At 59.5% G+C, this 15934-nt stretch overlaps 1 protein-coding gene across 1 annotated transcript in view; it reads left to right on the top strand.

The window, feature by feature from the left end:
- The window catches only part of LOC148145349 (uncharacterized), a 153777-nt gene that overhangs the window by 32537 nt on the left and 105306 nt on the right, over positions 1-15934 (top strand). The gene's annotated exons all lie outside the window — the stretch shown is intronic.

Raw genomic sequence — 15934 nt, 5'->3', positions numbered from 1 at the left:
ACATGGTGTGGTGTACAGGGGCGGTGTACATGATGCAGTGTACAGGGTGCGGTGTACAGGGACGGTGTACGGGGGTGGTGTACATGGTGCGGTGTACAGGGTGCGGTGTACAGGGGCGGTGTACAGGGGCGGTGTACATGGTACAATGTACAGGGGCGGTGTACGGGGTACTGTACAAGGTGCATTGTACAGGGGTGGTGTACGGGGCCGGTGTACAGGGGTGATGTTCATGGTGTGGTGTACAAGGGTGGTGTATGTGGGGTGGTGTACATGGTGCGGTGTACAGGGTGCGGTGTACAGGGTGCGGTGTACAGGGGCGGTGTACAGGGGCGGTGTACATGGTACAATGTACAGGGGCGATGTACGGGGTACTGTACAAGGTGCAGTGTACAGGGGTGGTGTACGGGGGTGGTGTACATGGTGTGGTGTACAGGGATGGTGTACAGGGGCAGAGTAGAGGGACGTGTACATGGGCGGTGTACAGGGGTGGTGTACATGGTGCAGTGTACAGGGTGGTGTACAGGGCCGGTGTACAGGGGTGATGTTCATGGTGTGGTGTACAAGGGTGGTGTATGTGGGGTGGTGTACAGGGGCGTTGTACAGGGACGGTGTACAGGGATGGTGTACAGGGGTGGTGTACAGGGTGCGGTGAACAGGGGCGGTATACAGGGTGTGGTGTACAGGGTGCGGTGTATGGGGGGGTGTACATGGTGCGGTGTACAGGGGCGGTTTACAGGGTGCGGTGTACATGGATGGTGCATAGGGACAGTGTACAAGGGCGGTGTACAGGGGCGGTGTACAGGGGCGGAGTACAGGGGCGGTGTACAGGGGCGATGTACAGGGGTGGTGTACAGGGGCGGAGTACAGGGGCAGTGTACAGGCACGGTATATGGGGGAAAAGTACAGGGACGGTGTACGGGGTGGTGTACAGGGGCGGTGTACATGGTACAATGTACAGGGGCGGTGTACGGGGTACTGTACAAGGTGCAGTGTACAGGGGTGGTGTACGGGGGTGGTGTACATGGTGTGGTGTACAGGGATGGTGTACAGGGGCAGAGTAGAGGGACGTGTACATGGGCGGTGTACAGGGGTGGTGTACATGGTGCAGTGTACAGGAGCGCTGTACATGGTGCAGTGTACAGGGTGGTGTACAGGGGAGGTGTACAGGGCCGGTGTACAGGGGTGATGTTCATGGTGTGGTGTACAGGGGTGGTGTATGTGGGGTGGTGTACAGGGGCGTTGTACAGGGGCGTTGTACAGGGACGGTGTACAGGGATGGTGTACAGGGGTGGTGTACAGGGTGCGGTGAACAGGGGCGGTATACAGGGTGTGGTGTACAGGGTGCGGTGTATGGGGCGGTGTACATGGTGCGGTGTACAGGGGCGGTTTACAGGGTGCGGTGTACATGGATGGTGTACAGGGACAGTGTACAAGGGCGTGTACAGGGGCGGTGTACAGGGGCGGAGTACAGGGGCGGTGTACAGGGGCGATGTACAGGGGTGGTGTACAGGGGCGGAGTACAGGGGCAGTGTACAGGCACGGTACATAGGGGGTGGAGTACAGGGGCAGTGTACAGGGGCAGTGTACAGGCACGGTATATAGGGGGTGGAGTACAGGGGCGGTGTACAGGCACGGTATATAGGGGGTGGAGTACAGGGGCAGTGTACAGGCACGGTATATGGGGGCAAAGTACAGGGGCGGTGTACGGGGTGGTGTACAGGGGCGCTGTACAGGGTGCGATGTACAGAGGTAGTGTACAGAGGCGGTGTACAGGGGCGGTACATGGTGCAGTGTACAGGGGCGGCAAACAGGGTGCGGTGTACAGGGACGGTGTACATGGTGTGGTGTACAGGGTGCGCTGTACAGGGGTGGTGTACGGGGCGGTATACATGGTGCGGTGTACAGGGGTGCTGTACATAGTGCGGCGTACACGGGTGGTGTACAGGGGTGGTGTATGTGGGGTGGTGTACAGGGGCGATGTACAGGGACGGTGTACAGGGATGGTGTACAGGGGTGGTGTACATGGTGTGGTGTACAGGGATGGTGTACAGGGGCAGAGTAGAGGGACGTGTACATGGGCGGTGTACAGGGGTGGTGTACATGGTGCAGTGTACAGGGTGCGCTGTACAGGGGTGGTGTACGGGGCGGTATACATGGTGCGGTGTACAGGGGTGCTGTACATAGTGCGGCGTACACGGGTGGTGTACAGGGGTGGTGTATGTGGGGTGGTGTACAGGGGCGATGTACAGGGACGGTGTACAGGGGTGGTGTACAGAGACGGTGTACAGGGGTGGTGTACAGGGGTGGTGTACAGGGGCGGTGTACAGGGACAGTGTACAGGGACGTGTACATGGGCGGTGTACAGGGGTGGTGTACATGGTGCAGTGTACAGGAGCGCTGTACATGGTGCAGTGTACAGGGTGGTGTACAGGGGAGGTGTACAGGGGCGGTGTACAGGGGTGATGTACATGGTGTGGTGTACAGGGGTGGTGTATGGGGGGTGGTGTACTGGGATGTTGTACAGGGACGGTGTACAGGGATGGTGTACAGGGGTGGTGTACAGGGTGCGGTGTACAGGGGCGGTATACAGGGTGTGGTGTACAGGGGCGGTGTATGGGGCGGTGTACATGGTGCGGTGTACAGGGGCGGTGTACAGGGTGCGGTGTACAGGGGCGGTATACAGGGTGTGGTGTACAGGGGCGGTGTATGGGGCGGTGTACATGGTGCGGTGTACAGGGGCGGTGTACAGGGTGCGGTGTACATGGATGGTGTACAGGGACAGTGTACAAGGGCGGTGTACAGGGTGCGGTGTACAGGGGCGGTGTACAGGGTGCGGTGTACAGGGGCAGTGTACAGGTGCGGTGTACAGGGGGTGGTGTACAGGGACGGTGTACAGGAGTGGTGTACAGGGACGGTGTACAGGGGCGGAGTACAGGGGCGGTGTACATGGTGCGGTTTACAGGGGCAGTGTACAGGGTGCGGTGTACAGGGGAGGTGTACTTGGTGCGGTGTACATGGGCAGTGTACATGGTGCGGTGTAAAGGGGCGCTGTGCAGGGGCAGTGTACAGGGGCAGTATACAGGGGCAGTTTATAGGGACGGTGTACAGGAGCGGTGTACGGGTAGTGTACATGGGCGGTGTACAAGGGGCGGTGTACAGGGGCAGTGTACAGGGACGGTGTACAGGGGCGGTGTACAGGGACGGTGTACAGGGGTGGTGTACAGGGGCGGTGTACAGGGACAGTGTACAGGGACGGTGTACAAGGACGGTGTACAGGGACGGTGTACAGGGGCAGTGTACCGGGACGGTGTACAGGGTGCGGTGTACAGGGGCGGTGTACAGGGTGCGGTGTACATGGATGGTGTACAGGGACAGTGTACAAGGGCGGTGTATGGGTGATGTACAGGGGCGGTGTACAAGGTGCGGTGTACAGGGGCAGTGTACAGGTGCGGTGTACAGGGGGTGGTGTACAGGGACGGTGTACAGGGGCGGAGTACAGGGGCGGTGTACATGGTGCGGTTTACAGGGGCAGTGTACAGGGTGCGGTGTACAGGGACGGTGTACGGTGCGGTGTACATGGTGCGGTGTACAGGGGAGGTGTACTTGGTGCGGTGTACATGGGCAGTGTACATGGTGCGGTGTAAAGGGGCGCTGTGCAGGGGCAGTGTACAGGGGCAGTATACAGGGGCAGTGTATAGGGACGGTGTACAGGAGCGGTGTACGGGTAGTGTACATGGGCGGTGTACAAGGGGCGGTGTACAGGGGCAGTGTACAGGGACGGTGTACAGGGGTGGTGTACAGGGACGGTGTACAGGGGTGGTGTACAGGGGTGGTGTACAGGGGCGGTGTACAGGGACAGTGTACAGGGACGGTGTACAGGGGCAGTGTACCGGGACGGTGTACAGGGTGCGGTGTACAGGGACGGTGTACAGGGTGCGGTTTACAGGGGCGGTGTACAGGGGCGGTGTACAGGGGCGGTGTACAGGGACGGTGTACAGGGGCGGTGTACAGGGACAGTGTACCGGGACGGTGTACAGGGGCAGTGTACATGGACAGTGTACAGGGACGGTGTACAAGAACGGTGTACAGGGACGGTGTACAGAGACGGTGTACAGGGGCGGTGTACAGGGTGCTGTGTACAGGGACGGTGTACAGGGTGTGGTGTACAGGGTGTGGTGTACAGGGGCGGTGTACACTGTCCCTGTACACCGTCCCTGTACAGCGTCCCTGTACACCGCCCCTGTACACCGCCCCTGTACACCACACCCTGTACACCGTCCCTGTACACCGCACCCTGTACACCCCCCCCGTACACTGCCCCTGTACATCGTCCCTGTACACCGTCCCTGTACACCATCCTTGTACACTGTCCCTGAACACTGTCCCTGTACACCGTCCCTGTACACTGCCCCTGTACAGGGGTGGTGTACAGGGACGGTGTACAGGGACGGTGTACAGGGACAGTGTACAGGGGTGGTGTACAGGGACGGTGTACAGGGACGGTGTACAGGGGCAGTGTACGGGGCGGTGTACAGGGTGCGGTGTACAGGGGCAGTGTACAGGTGCGGTGTACAGGGGGTGGTGTACAGGGACGGTGTACAGGAGTGGTGTACAGGAACGGTGTACAGGGGCGGAGTACAGGGGCGGTGTACATGGTGCGGTTTACAGGGGCAGTGTACAGGGTGCGGTGTACAGGGACGGTGTACGGTGCGGTGTACATGGTGCGGTGTACAGGGGAGGTGTACTTGGTGCGGTGTACATGGGCAGTGTACATGGTGCGGTGTAAAGGGGCGGTGTGCAGGGGCAGTGTACAGGGGCAGTATACAGGGGCAGTGTATAGGGACGGTGTACAGGAGCGGTGTACGGGTAGTGTACATGGGCGGTGTACAAGGGGCGGTGTACAGGGGCAGTGTACAGGGACGGTGTACAGGGGCGGTGTACAGGGACGGTGTACAGGGGTGGTGTACAGGGGCGGTGTACAGGGACAGTGTACAGGGACGGTGTACAAGGACGGTGTACAGGGACGGTGTACAGGGGCAGTGTACCGGGACGGTGTACAGGGTGCGGTGTACAGGGGCGGTGTACAGGGTGCGGTGTACATGGATGGTGTACAGGGACAGTGTACAAGGGCGGTGTATGGGTGATGTACAGGGGCGGTGTACAAGGTGCGGTGTACAGGGGCAGTGTACAGGTGCGGTGTACAGGGGGTGGTGTACAGGGACGGTGTACAGGGGCGGAGTACAGGGGCGGTGTACATGGTGCGGTTTACAGGGGCAGTGTACAGGGTGCGGTGTACAGGGACGGTGTACGGTGCGGTGTACATGGTGCGGTGTACAGGGGAGGTGTACTTGGTGCGGTGTACATGGGCAGTGTACATGGTGCGGTGTAAAGGGGCGCTGTGCAGGGGCAGTGTACAGGGGCAGTATACAGGGGCAGTGTATAGGGACGGTGTACAGGAGCGGTGTACGGGTAGTGTACATGGGCGGTGTACAAGGGGCGGTGTACAGGGGCAGTGTACAGGGACGGTGTACAGGGGTGGTGTACAGGGACGGTGTACAGGGGTGGTGTACAGGGGTGGTGTACAGGGGCGGTGTACAGGGACAGTGTACAGGGACGGTGTACAGGGGCAGTGTACCGGGACGGTGTACAGGGTGCGGTGTACAGGGACGGTGTACAGGGTGCGGTTTACAGGGGCGGTGTACAGGGGCGGTGTACAGGGGCGGTGTACAGGGACGGTGTACAGGGGCGGTGTACAGGGACAGTGTACCGGGACGGTGTACAGGGGCGGTGTACATGGACAGTGTACAGGGACGGTGTACAAGAACGGTGTACAGGGACGGTGTACAGAGACGGTGTACAGGGGCGGTGTACAGGGTGTGGTGTACAGGGGCGGTGTACACTGTCCCTGTACACCGTCCCTGTACACTGTCCCCGTACACCGCCCCTGTACACCGCCCCTGTACACCGCACCCTGTACACCGTCCCTGTACACCGCACCCTGTACACCCCCCCCGTACACTGCCCCTGTACATCGTCCCTGTACACCGTCCCTGTACACCATCCTTGTACACTGTCCCTGAACACTGTCCCTGTACACCGTCCCTGTACACTGCCCCTGTACAGGGGTGGTGTACAGGGACGGTGTACAGGGACGGTGTACAGGGACGGTGTACAGGGGTGGTGTACAGGGACGGTGTACAGGGACGGTGTACAGGGGCAGTGTACGGGGCGGTGTACAGGGGGGGGTGTACAGGGGCAGTGTACAGGTGCGGTGTACAGGGGGTGGTGTACAGGGACGGTGTACAGGAGTGGTGTACAGGAACGGTGTACAGGGGCGGAGTACAGGGGCGGTGTACATGGTGCGGTTTACAGGGGCAGTGTACAGGGTGCGGTGTACAGGGACGGTGTACGGTGCGGTGTACATGGTGCGGTGTACAGGGGAGGTGTACTTGGTGCGGTGTACATGGGCAGTGTACATGGTGCGGTGTAAAGGGGCGGTGTGCAGGGGCAGTGTACAGGGGCAGTATACAGGGGCAGTGTATAGGGACGGTGTACAGGAGCGGTGTACGGGTAGTGTACATGGGCGATGTACAAGGGGCGGTGTACAGGGGCAGTGTACAGGGACGGTGTACAGGGGCGGTGTACAGGGACGGTGTACAGGGGTGGTGTACAGGGGCGGTGTACAGGGACAGTGTACAGGGACGGTGTACAAGGACGGTGTACAGGGACGGTGTACAGGGGCAGTGTACCGGGACGGTGTACAGGGTGCGGTGTACCGGGACGGTGTACAGGGTGCGGTGTACAGGGGCGGTGTACAGGGGCGGTGTACAGGGGTGGTGTACAGGGACGGTGTACAGGGGCAGTGTACAGGGACAGTGTACCGGGACGGTGTACAGGGGCGGTGTACATGGACAGTGTACAGGGACGGTGTACAAGGACGGTGTACAGGGACGGTGTACAGAGACGGTGTACAGGGGCGGTGTACCGGGTGCTGTGTACAGGGACGGTGTACAGGGTGTGGTGTACAGGGGCGGTGTACACTGTCCCTGTACACCGTCCCTGTACACCGTCCCCGTACACCGCCCCTGTACACCGCACCCTGTACACCGTCCCTGTACACCGCACCCTGTACACCGCCCCGTACACTGCCCCTGTACACCGTCCCTGTACACCGTCCCTGTACACCGTCCTTGTACACTGTCCCTGAACACTGTCCCTGAACACTGTCCCTGTACACCGTCCCTGTACACTGCCCCTGTACAGGGGTGGTGTACAGGGATGGTGTACAGGGACGGTGTACAGGGACGGTGTACAGGGACGGTGTACAGGGGTGGTGTACAGGGTCGGTGTACAGGGACGGTGTACAGGGGCAGTGTATGGGGCGGTGTACAGGGTGCGGTGTACAGGAGTGGTGTACAGGAACGGTGTACAGGGGCGGAGTACAGGGGCGGTGTACATGGTGCGGTTTACAGGGGCAGTGTACAGGGTGCGGTGTACAGGGACGGTGTACGGTGCGGTGTACATGGTGCGGTGTACAGGGGAGGTGTACTTGGTGCGGTGTACATGGGCAGTGTACATGGTGCGGTGTAAAGGGGCGGTGTGCAGGGGCAGTGTACAGGGGCAGTATACAGGGGCAGTGTATAGGGACGGTGTACAGGAGCGGTGTACGGGTAGTGTACATGGGCGGTGTACAAGGGGCGGTGTACAGGGGCAGTGTACAGGGACGGTGTACAGGGGCGGTGTACAGGGACAGTGTACAGGGGTGGTGTACAGGGGCGGTGTACAGGGGCGGTGTACAGGGACAGTGTACAGGGACGGTGTACAGGGACGGTGTACAAGGACGGTGTACAGGGACGGTGTACAGGGGCAGTGTACCGGGACGGTGTACAGGGTGCGGTGTACAGGGACGGTGTACAGGGTGCGGTGTACAGGGTGCGGTGTACAGGGTGCGGTGTACAGGGGCGGTGTACAGGGGCGGTGTACAGGGGCGGTGTACAGGGACGGTGTACAGGGGCGGTGTACAGGGACAGTGTACCGGGAAGGTGTACAGGGGCGGTGTACATGGACAGTGTACAGGGGCGGTGTACAAGGACGGTGTACAGGGGCGGTGTACAGGGTGCTGTGTACAGGGACGGTGTACAGGGTGTGGTGTACAGGGCCGGTGTACACTGTCCCTGTACACCGTCCCTGTACACCGTCCCCGTACACCGCCCCTGTACACCGTCCCTGTACACCGTCCCCGTACACCGCCCCTGTACACCGCACCCTGTACACCGTCCCTGTACACCGTCCTTGTACACTGTCCCTGAACACTGTCCCTGTACACCATCCCTGTACACTGCCCCTGTACAGGGGTGGTGTACAGGGACGGTGTACAGGGACGGTGTACAGGGACGGTGTACAGGGACGGTGTACAGGGGTGGTGTACAGGGACGGTGTACAGGGACGGTGTACAGGGGCAGTGTACGGGGCGGTGTACAGGGTGCGGTGTACAGGGTGCGGTGTACAGGGGCAGTGTACAGGTGCGGTGTACAGGGGGTGGTGTACAGGGACGGTGTACAGGAGTGGTGTACAGGAACGGTGTACAGGGGCGGAGTACAGGGGCGGTGTACATGGTGCGGTTTACAGGGGCAGTGTACAGGGTGCGGTGTACAGGGACGGTGTACGGTGCGGTGTACATGGTGCGGTGTACAGGGGAGGTGTACTTGGTGCGGTGTACATGGGCAGTGTACATGGTGCGGTGTAAAGGGGCGGTGTGCAGGGGCAGTGTACAGGGGCAGTATACAGGGGCAGTGTATAGGGACGGTGTACAGGAGCGGTGTACGGGTAGTGTACATGGGCGGTGTACAAGGGGCGGTGTACAGGGGCAGTGTACAGGGACGGTGTACAGGGGCGGTGTACAGGGACGGTGTACAGGGGTGGTGTACAGGGGCGGTGTACAGGGACAGTGTACAGGGACGGTGTACAAGGACGGTGTACAGGGACGGTGTACAGGGGCAGTGTACCGGGACGGTGTACAGGGTGCGGTGTACAGGGGCGGTGTACAGGGTGCGGTGTACATGGATGGTGTACAGGGACAGTGTACAAGGGCGGTGTATGGGTGATGTACAGGGGCGGTGTACAAGGTGCGGTGTACAGGGGCAGTGTACAGGTGCGGTGTACAGGGGCGGTGTACAGGGGCGGTGTACAGGGACGGTGTACAGGGGCGGTGTACAGGGACAGTGTACCGGGAAGGTGTACAGGGGCGGTGTACATGGACAGTGTACAGGGGCGGTGTACAAGGACGGTGTACAGGGGCGGTGTACAGGGTGCTGTGTACAGGGACGGTGTACAGGGTGTGGTGTACAGGGCCGGTGTACACTGTCCCTGTACACCGTCCCTGTACACCGTCCCCGTACACCGCCCCTGTACACCGTCCCTGTACACCGTCCCCGTACACCGCCCCTGTACACCGCACCCTGTACACCGTCCCTGTACACCGCACCCTGTAGACCGCCCCGTACACTGCCCCTGTACACCGTCCCTGTACACCGTCCCTGTACACCGTCCTTGTACACTGTCCCTGAACACTGTCCCTGTACACCATCCCTGTACACTGCCCCTGTACAGGGGTGGTGTACAGGGACGGTGTACAGGGACGGTGTACAGGGACGGTGTACAGGGGTGGTGTACAGGGACGGTGTACAGGGACGGTGTACAGGGGCAGTGTACGGGGCGGTGTACAGGGTGCGGTGTACAGGGGCAGTGTACAGGTGCGGTGTACAGGGGGTGGTGTACAGGGACGGTGTACAGGAGTGGTGTACAGGGACGGTGTACAGGGGCGGAGTACAGGGTGCGGTGTACATGGTGCGGTTTACAGGGGCAGTGTACAGGGTGCGGTGTACAGGGACGGTGTACGGTGCGGTGTACATGGGCAGTGTACATGGTGCGGTGTAAAGGGGCGGTGTGCAGGGGCAGTGTACAGGGGCAGTATACAGGGGCAGTGTATAGGGACGGTGTACAGGAGCGGTGTACGGGTAGTGTACATGGGCGGTGTACAAGGGGCGGTGTACAGGGGCAGTGTACAGGGACGGTGTACAGGGACGGTGTACAGGGACGGTGTACAGGGGCGGTGTACAGGGGCGGTGTACAGGGACAGTGTACCGGGACGGTGTACAGGGGCGGTGTACATGGACGGTGTACAAGGACGGTGTACAGGGACGGTGTACAGGGGCAGTGTACCGGGACGGTGTACAGGGTGCGGTGTACAGGGACGGTGTACAGGGTGCGGTGTACAGGGGCGGTGTACAGGGGCGGTGTACAGGGACGGTGTACAGGGGCGGTGTACAGGGACAGTGTACCGGGACGGTGTACAGGGGCGGTGTACATGGACAGTGTACAGGGACGGTGTACAAGGACGGTGTACAGGGGCGGTGTACAGGGTGCTGTGTACAGGGACGGTGTACAGGGTGTGGTGTACAGGGGCGGTGTACACTGTCCCTGTACACCGTCCCTGTACACCGTCCCCGTACACCGCCCCTGTACACCGTCCCTGTACACCGTCCCCGTACACCGCCCCTGTACACCGCACCCTGTACACCGTCCCTGTACACCGCACCCTGTAGACCGCCCCGTACACTGCCCCTGTACACCGTCCCTGTACACCGTCCCTGTACACCGTCCTTGTACACTGTCCCTGAACACTGTCCCTGTACACCGTCCCTGTACACTGCCCCTGTACAGGGGTGGTGTACAGGGACGGTGTACAGGGACGGTGTACAGGGACGGTGTACAGGGGTGGTGTACAGGGATGGTGTACAGGGACGGTGTACAGGGGCAGTGTACGGGGCGGTGTACAGGGTGCGGTGTACAGGGGCAGTGTACAGGTGCGGTGTACAGGGGGTGGTGTACAGGGACGGTGTACAGGAGTGGTGTACAGGGACGGTGTACAGGGGCGGAGTACAGGGGCGGTGTACATGGTGCGGTTTACATGGGCAGTGTACAGGGTGCGGTGTACAGGGACGGTGTACGGTGCGGTGTACATGGTGCGGTGTACAGGGGAGGTGTACTTGGTGCGGTGTACATGGGCAGTGTACATGGTGCGGTGTAAAGGGGCGGTGTGCAGGGGCAGTGTACAGGGGCAGTGTATAGGGACGGTGTACAGGAGCGGTGTACGGGTAGTGTACATGGGCGGTGTACAAGGGGCGGTGTACAGGGGCAGTGTACAGGGGCGGTGTACAGGGACGGTGTACAGGGACGGTTTACAGGGGCGGTGTACAGGGGCGGTGTACAGGGACAGTGTACAGGGACGGTGTACAAGGACGGTGTACAGGGACGGTGTACAGGGGCAGTGTACCGGGACGGTGTACAGGGTGCGGTGTACAGGGACGGTGTACAGGGTGCGGTGTACAGGGGCGGTGTACAGGGGCGGTGTACAGGGGCGGTGTACAGGGACGGTGTACAGGGGCGGTGTACAGGGACAGTGTACCGGGACGGTGTACAGGGGCGGTGTACATGGACAGTGTACAGGGACGGTGTACAAGGACGGTGTACAGGGACGGTGTACAGAGACGGTGTACAGGGGCGGTGTACAGGGTGCTGTGTACAGGGACGGTGTACAGGGTGTGGTGTACAGGGGCGGTGTACACTGTCCCTGTACACTGTCCCTGTACACCGTCCCCGTACACCGCCCCTGTACACCGCCCCTGTACACCGCACCCTGTACACCGTCCCTGTACACCGCACCCTGTACACCACCCCGTACACTGCCCCTGTACACCGTCCCTGTACACCGTCCCTGTACACCGTCCTTGTACACTGTCCCTGAACACTGTCCCTGTACACCGTCCCTGTACACTGCCCCTGTACAGGGGTGGTGTACAGGGACGGTGTACAGGGACGGTGTACAGGGGTGGTGTACAGGGGTGGTGTACAGGGGTGGTGTACAGGTGTGGTGTACAGGGACGGTGTACAGGGGTGGTGTACAGGGGTGGTGTACAGGGTCGGTGTACAGGGACGGTGTACAGGGGCAGTGTATGGGGCGGTGTACAGGGTGCGGTGTACAGGAGTGGTGTACAGGAACGGTGTACAGGGGCGGAGTACAGGGGCGGTGTACATGGTGCGGTTTACAGGGGCAGTGTACAGGGTGCGGTGTACAGGGACGGTGTACGGTGCGGTGTACATGGTGCGGTGTACAGGGGAGGTGTACTTGGTGCGGTGTACATGGGCAGTGTACATGGTGCGGTGTAAAGGGGCGGTGTGCAGGGGCAGTGTACAGGGGCAGTGTATAGGGACGGTGTACAGGAGCGGTGTACGGGTAGTGTACATGGGCGGTGTACAAGGGGCGGTGTACAGGGGCAGTGTACAGGGGCGGTGTACAGGGACGGTGTACAGGGACGGTTTACAGGGGCGGTGTACAGGGGCGGTGTACAGGGACAGTGTACAGGGACGGTGTACAAGGACGGTGTACAGGGACGGTGTACAGGGGCAGTGTACCGGGACGGTGTACAGGGTGCGGTGTACAGGGACGGTGTACAGGGTGCGGTGTACAGGGGCGGTGTACAGGGGCGGTGTACAGGGGCGGTGTACAGGGACGGTGTACAGGGGCGGTGTACAGGGACAGTGTACCGGGACGGTGTACAGGGGCGGTGTACATGGACAGTGTACAGGGACGGTGTACAAGGACGGTGTACAGGGACGGTGTACAGAGACGGTGTACAGGGGCGGTGTACAGGGTGCTGTGTACAGGGACGGTGTACAGGGTGTGGTGTACAGGGGCGGTGTACACTGTCCCTGTACACTGTCCCTGTACACCGTCCCCGTACACCGCCCCTGTACACCGCCCCTGTACACCGCACCCTGTACACCGTCCCTGTACACCGCACCCTGTACACCACCCCGTACACTGCCCCTGTACACCGTCCCTGTACACCGTCCCTGTACACCGTCCTTGTACACTGTCCCTGAACACTGTCCCTGTACACCGTCCCTGTACACTGCCCCTGTACAGGGGTGGTGTACAGGGACGGTGTACAGGGACGGTGTACAGGGGTGGTGTACAGGGGTGGTGTACAGGGGTGGTGTACAGGTGTGGTGTACAGGGACGGTGTACAGGGGTGGTGTACAGGGGTGGTGTACAGGGGTGGTGTACAGGGGTGGTGTACAGGGGTGGTGTACAGGAGCGGTGTACAGGGGTGTTGTACAGGGGTGGTGTACAGGGGTGGTGTACAGGGGTGGTGTACAGTGGTGGTGTACAGGGACGGTGTACAGGGGTGGTGTACAGGGGTGGTGTACAGGGGTGGTGTACAGGGGTGGTGTACAGGAGCGGTGTACAGGGGTGGTGTACAGGGGTGGTGTACAGGGGTGGTGTACAGGGGTGGTGTACAGGAGCGGTGTACAGGGGTGGTGTACAGGGGTGGTGTACAGGGGTGGTGTACAGGAGCGGTGTACAGGGGCGGTGTACAGGGGTGGTGTACAGGGGTGGTGTACAGGGGTGGTGTACAGGGGTGGTGTACAGGGGCGGTGTACATGGGCGGTGTACAGGGGTGGTGTACAGGGGTGGTGTACAGGGGTGGTGTACAGGGGTGGTGTACAGGAGCGGTGTACAGGGGTGGTGTACAGGGGTGGTGTACAGGGGTGGTGTGAGAGAGCTGGAGCTTACTCTCTCTCTCAGGTAAAGCAGCAGCTGGTCATTCCAAGCTGACTGTAAATCTGAGATTGATTGATGGTGACTGGTTTGGATAATCTACAAAAACAGTCAACTCCAAGATTAAAGACAACAACATTGACTTACATTTGTATAGCACCTCTAAAGGAATGCAATGTCCCAAACAAGCTCTCTCAGACAAAACCTGACCCTGAACATTATAAAGAGATATTGGGACTGAAACAAAAAGCTGGGGTATGTTTGAAGGAGGGTCTTAACGAGGGAAAGAGACGTTTATGGGAAAGGAGAAGGGATGGCTGCCAGTGGTGGAGTGGGTAAGATTAACATGGACAAGAGGCCAGAGTGAGAGGGGTGCAGAGGTCCTGGAGGAACTTATGGAGATCGGGAGAGGGGAGGTGGCCTGGGAAGATGTCGAAGGCAAGGTCTTTTATGGCAATAACTCCCCAGGACAATATGTGGGTTGATTGCTGAACATTGTTCCTTTTTGTTCATGTGCAGGAGTATAACTCACTGACTTTGTAAAAACCATGCTCTGTCAGTGATCCCTATTTTCCCAGCCTGCTGTCTGTGACAGGGGATTGACTGCTGTGTTCTGTGGAGCAGACAGTGGGTGGGGGTCACAGCTGAATCCTCCCAGCTCTGGTCACTGTTAACCAGTCGGGTCAGGGCCCGGGAAGTGGACACAGGAGTTTGTCCACAGCCAAGTCCTGCATTTGAAATTAATCTTCGCTCTTCATTAGAGTGCGTTTCTGAGGCTGTGCTGATGGTGTTGCTGAGAATCAGAACTAAAAGAAACATAACTTGCCTGCAGCTTTCGTAGGGAGCAGCGTTGTGGCCTGACTTTAATGAACAACACGCCGAGGGGAATGGGGAATGAAAGGATACAGGATGGGGAATGTGGGATGAAAGGTGATGGGAGGAATGGCAGCCCATGGATCTGAAAGATGAACTTTGCCTCTTTCTCTGCAGGGATAGTGCCAAACATCACTGCTTTTCCTTCACATTCCCAGCAGCCTCCCTGATCTGTGATGTGATTTGTCTCTGAGCGGAGGTTCACTAGCACCAGCATGGACTGGTCAGGGTGAATGGCCTGTTTCAGTGTTTTGCCAGGAACAAGAGAAACCACCACAGCTGCACCCTCCGAGGTACAGAGAGGGACAGGCTGGGTGGACATAAACAGCCCCAGCCCCCTCAGGAGTGACCTGAGGGGAGACTTTGCTGGGGTTTGTGTACAGTGTCTTGGCATCACCATCTCTTTGTGAGGAAGGAGCAGCTGGGGTGCTCACCACTTCCCCACGTCCCTGTTGCCAGGTCTCTGATCCTGAGGACCAGGAATTACGGTGATGATGTGACGGATGGTATGTGTCATTGACCATCTCACAGTGTCTCCACTCAGCTGTTCCTCCACACCTCAGAGCTGGAGATGGAACTGACCCCAGGGACAGATCGTTAATGAGGTGCTTTCGGTAAAATCCAGTGAGAAATCTCATTGGTCCTCACGGTGAGGAACTCTCCAAAGAACTCGACATCACTCACACCGAGTCAAAAATCCATTAAGATTCAGGTCTTTAATGATAGATTTCAGAAGGTGAACTGTCCACTAGAGTGACATGTCTGTCCTTGATTCTGCCCTAAAGACTCACTCCCCTCTGAGAGACAAAGTCCCTCCTGATCCCAGAGTGAAATTGGTGCCCCTTTATTCTGAGACTGTGCCCTCTGGTCCGAGACCCTCCCATGGGGAGAAGCATCCTCTCTGCGTGACCCTGTCAAGCCCCTTAACAACCCGATATCTTTCAGTGTGATCACCTCTCATTCTTCTCACCTCCAGCGAACAGAGGCCCCCCGCCCTGGTTAGCCTTTGCTCCTCAGGCAATCCCTCCCCATGCCAGGGATCAACCTGGTGAACCTTCTCTGAGCTGTCTCCAATGTAATATCTTACCTCTGGCACCGGGCCTGGCTCTGTGACTCAGGATGGAAGAGGAGGAGAGGAGGAGAGTGATAGTAATGGGGGATTCAATGGTTAGGGCACACTGTGTGGACGAGAGCAAGACTCTCAGACAGTGTGTTTCCTCCCTGGTGCCTGGGTAAGGGATATCTCCGATCAAGTCTGCAGGCTTCTTTAGGGAGAGGGAGAGCAGCCAGACGTTGTGGGACACACCAGTACCAACGACAGAGCTAGGAAAAGGGATGGGGACCTGAAATGTGAATATAGGGAGGTAGGAAGGAAGCTAAAAAGGAGGACCTCAAGGTTAGTAACCTCACCCTAGTGAGGGCAAGAACAGGAAGATA

Source organism: Chiloscyllium plagiosum, unplaced genomic scaffold, assembly GCF_037043375.1.
Source record: "Chiloscyllium plagiosum isolate Xiang-an unplaced genomic scaffold, Cpla_swu_hap1 HiC_scaffold_24, whole genome shotgun sequence".
NCBI classification, from domain to species: domain Eukaryota; kingdom Metazoa; phylum Chordata; class Chondrichthyes; order Orectolobiformes; family Hemiscylliidae; genus Chiloscyllium; species Chiloscyllium plagiosum.
This window is presented reverse-complemented; position numbering and strand designations above follow the sequence as displayed.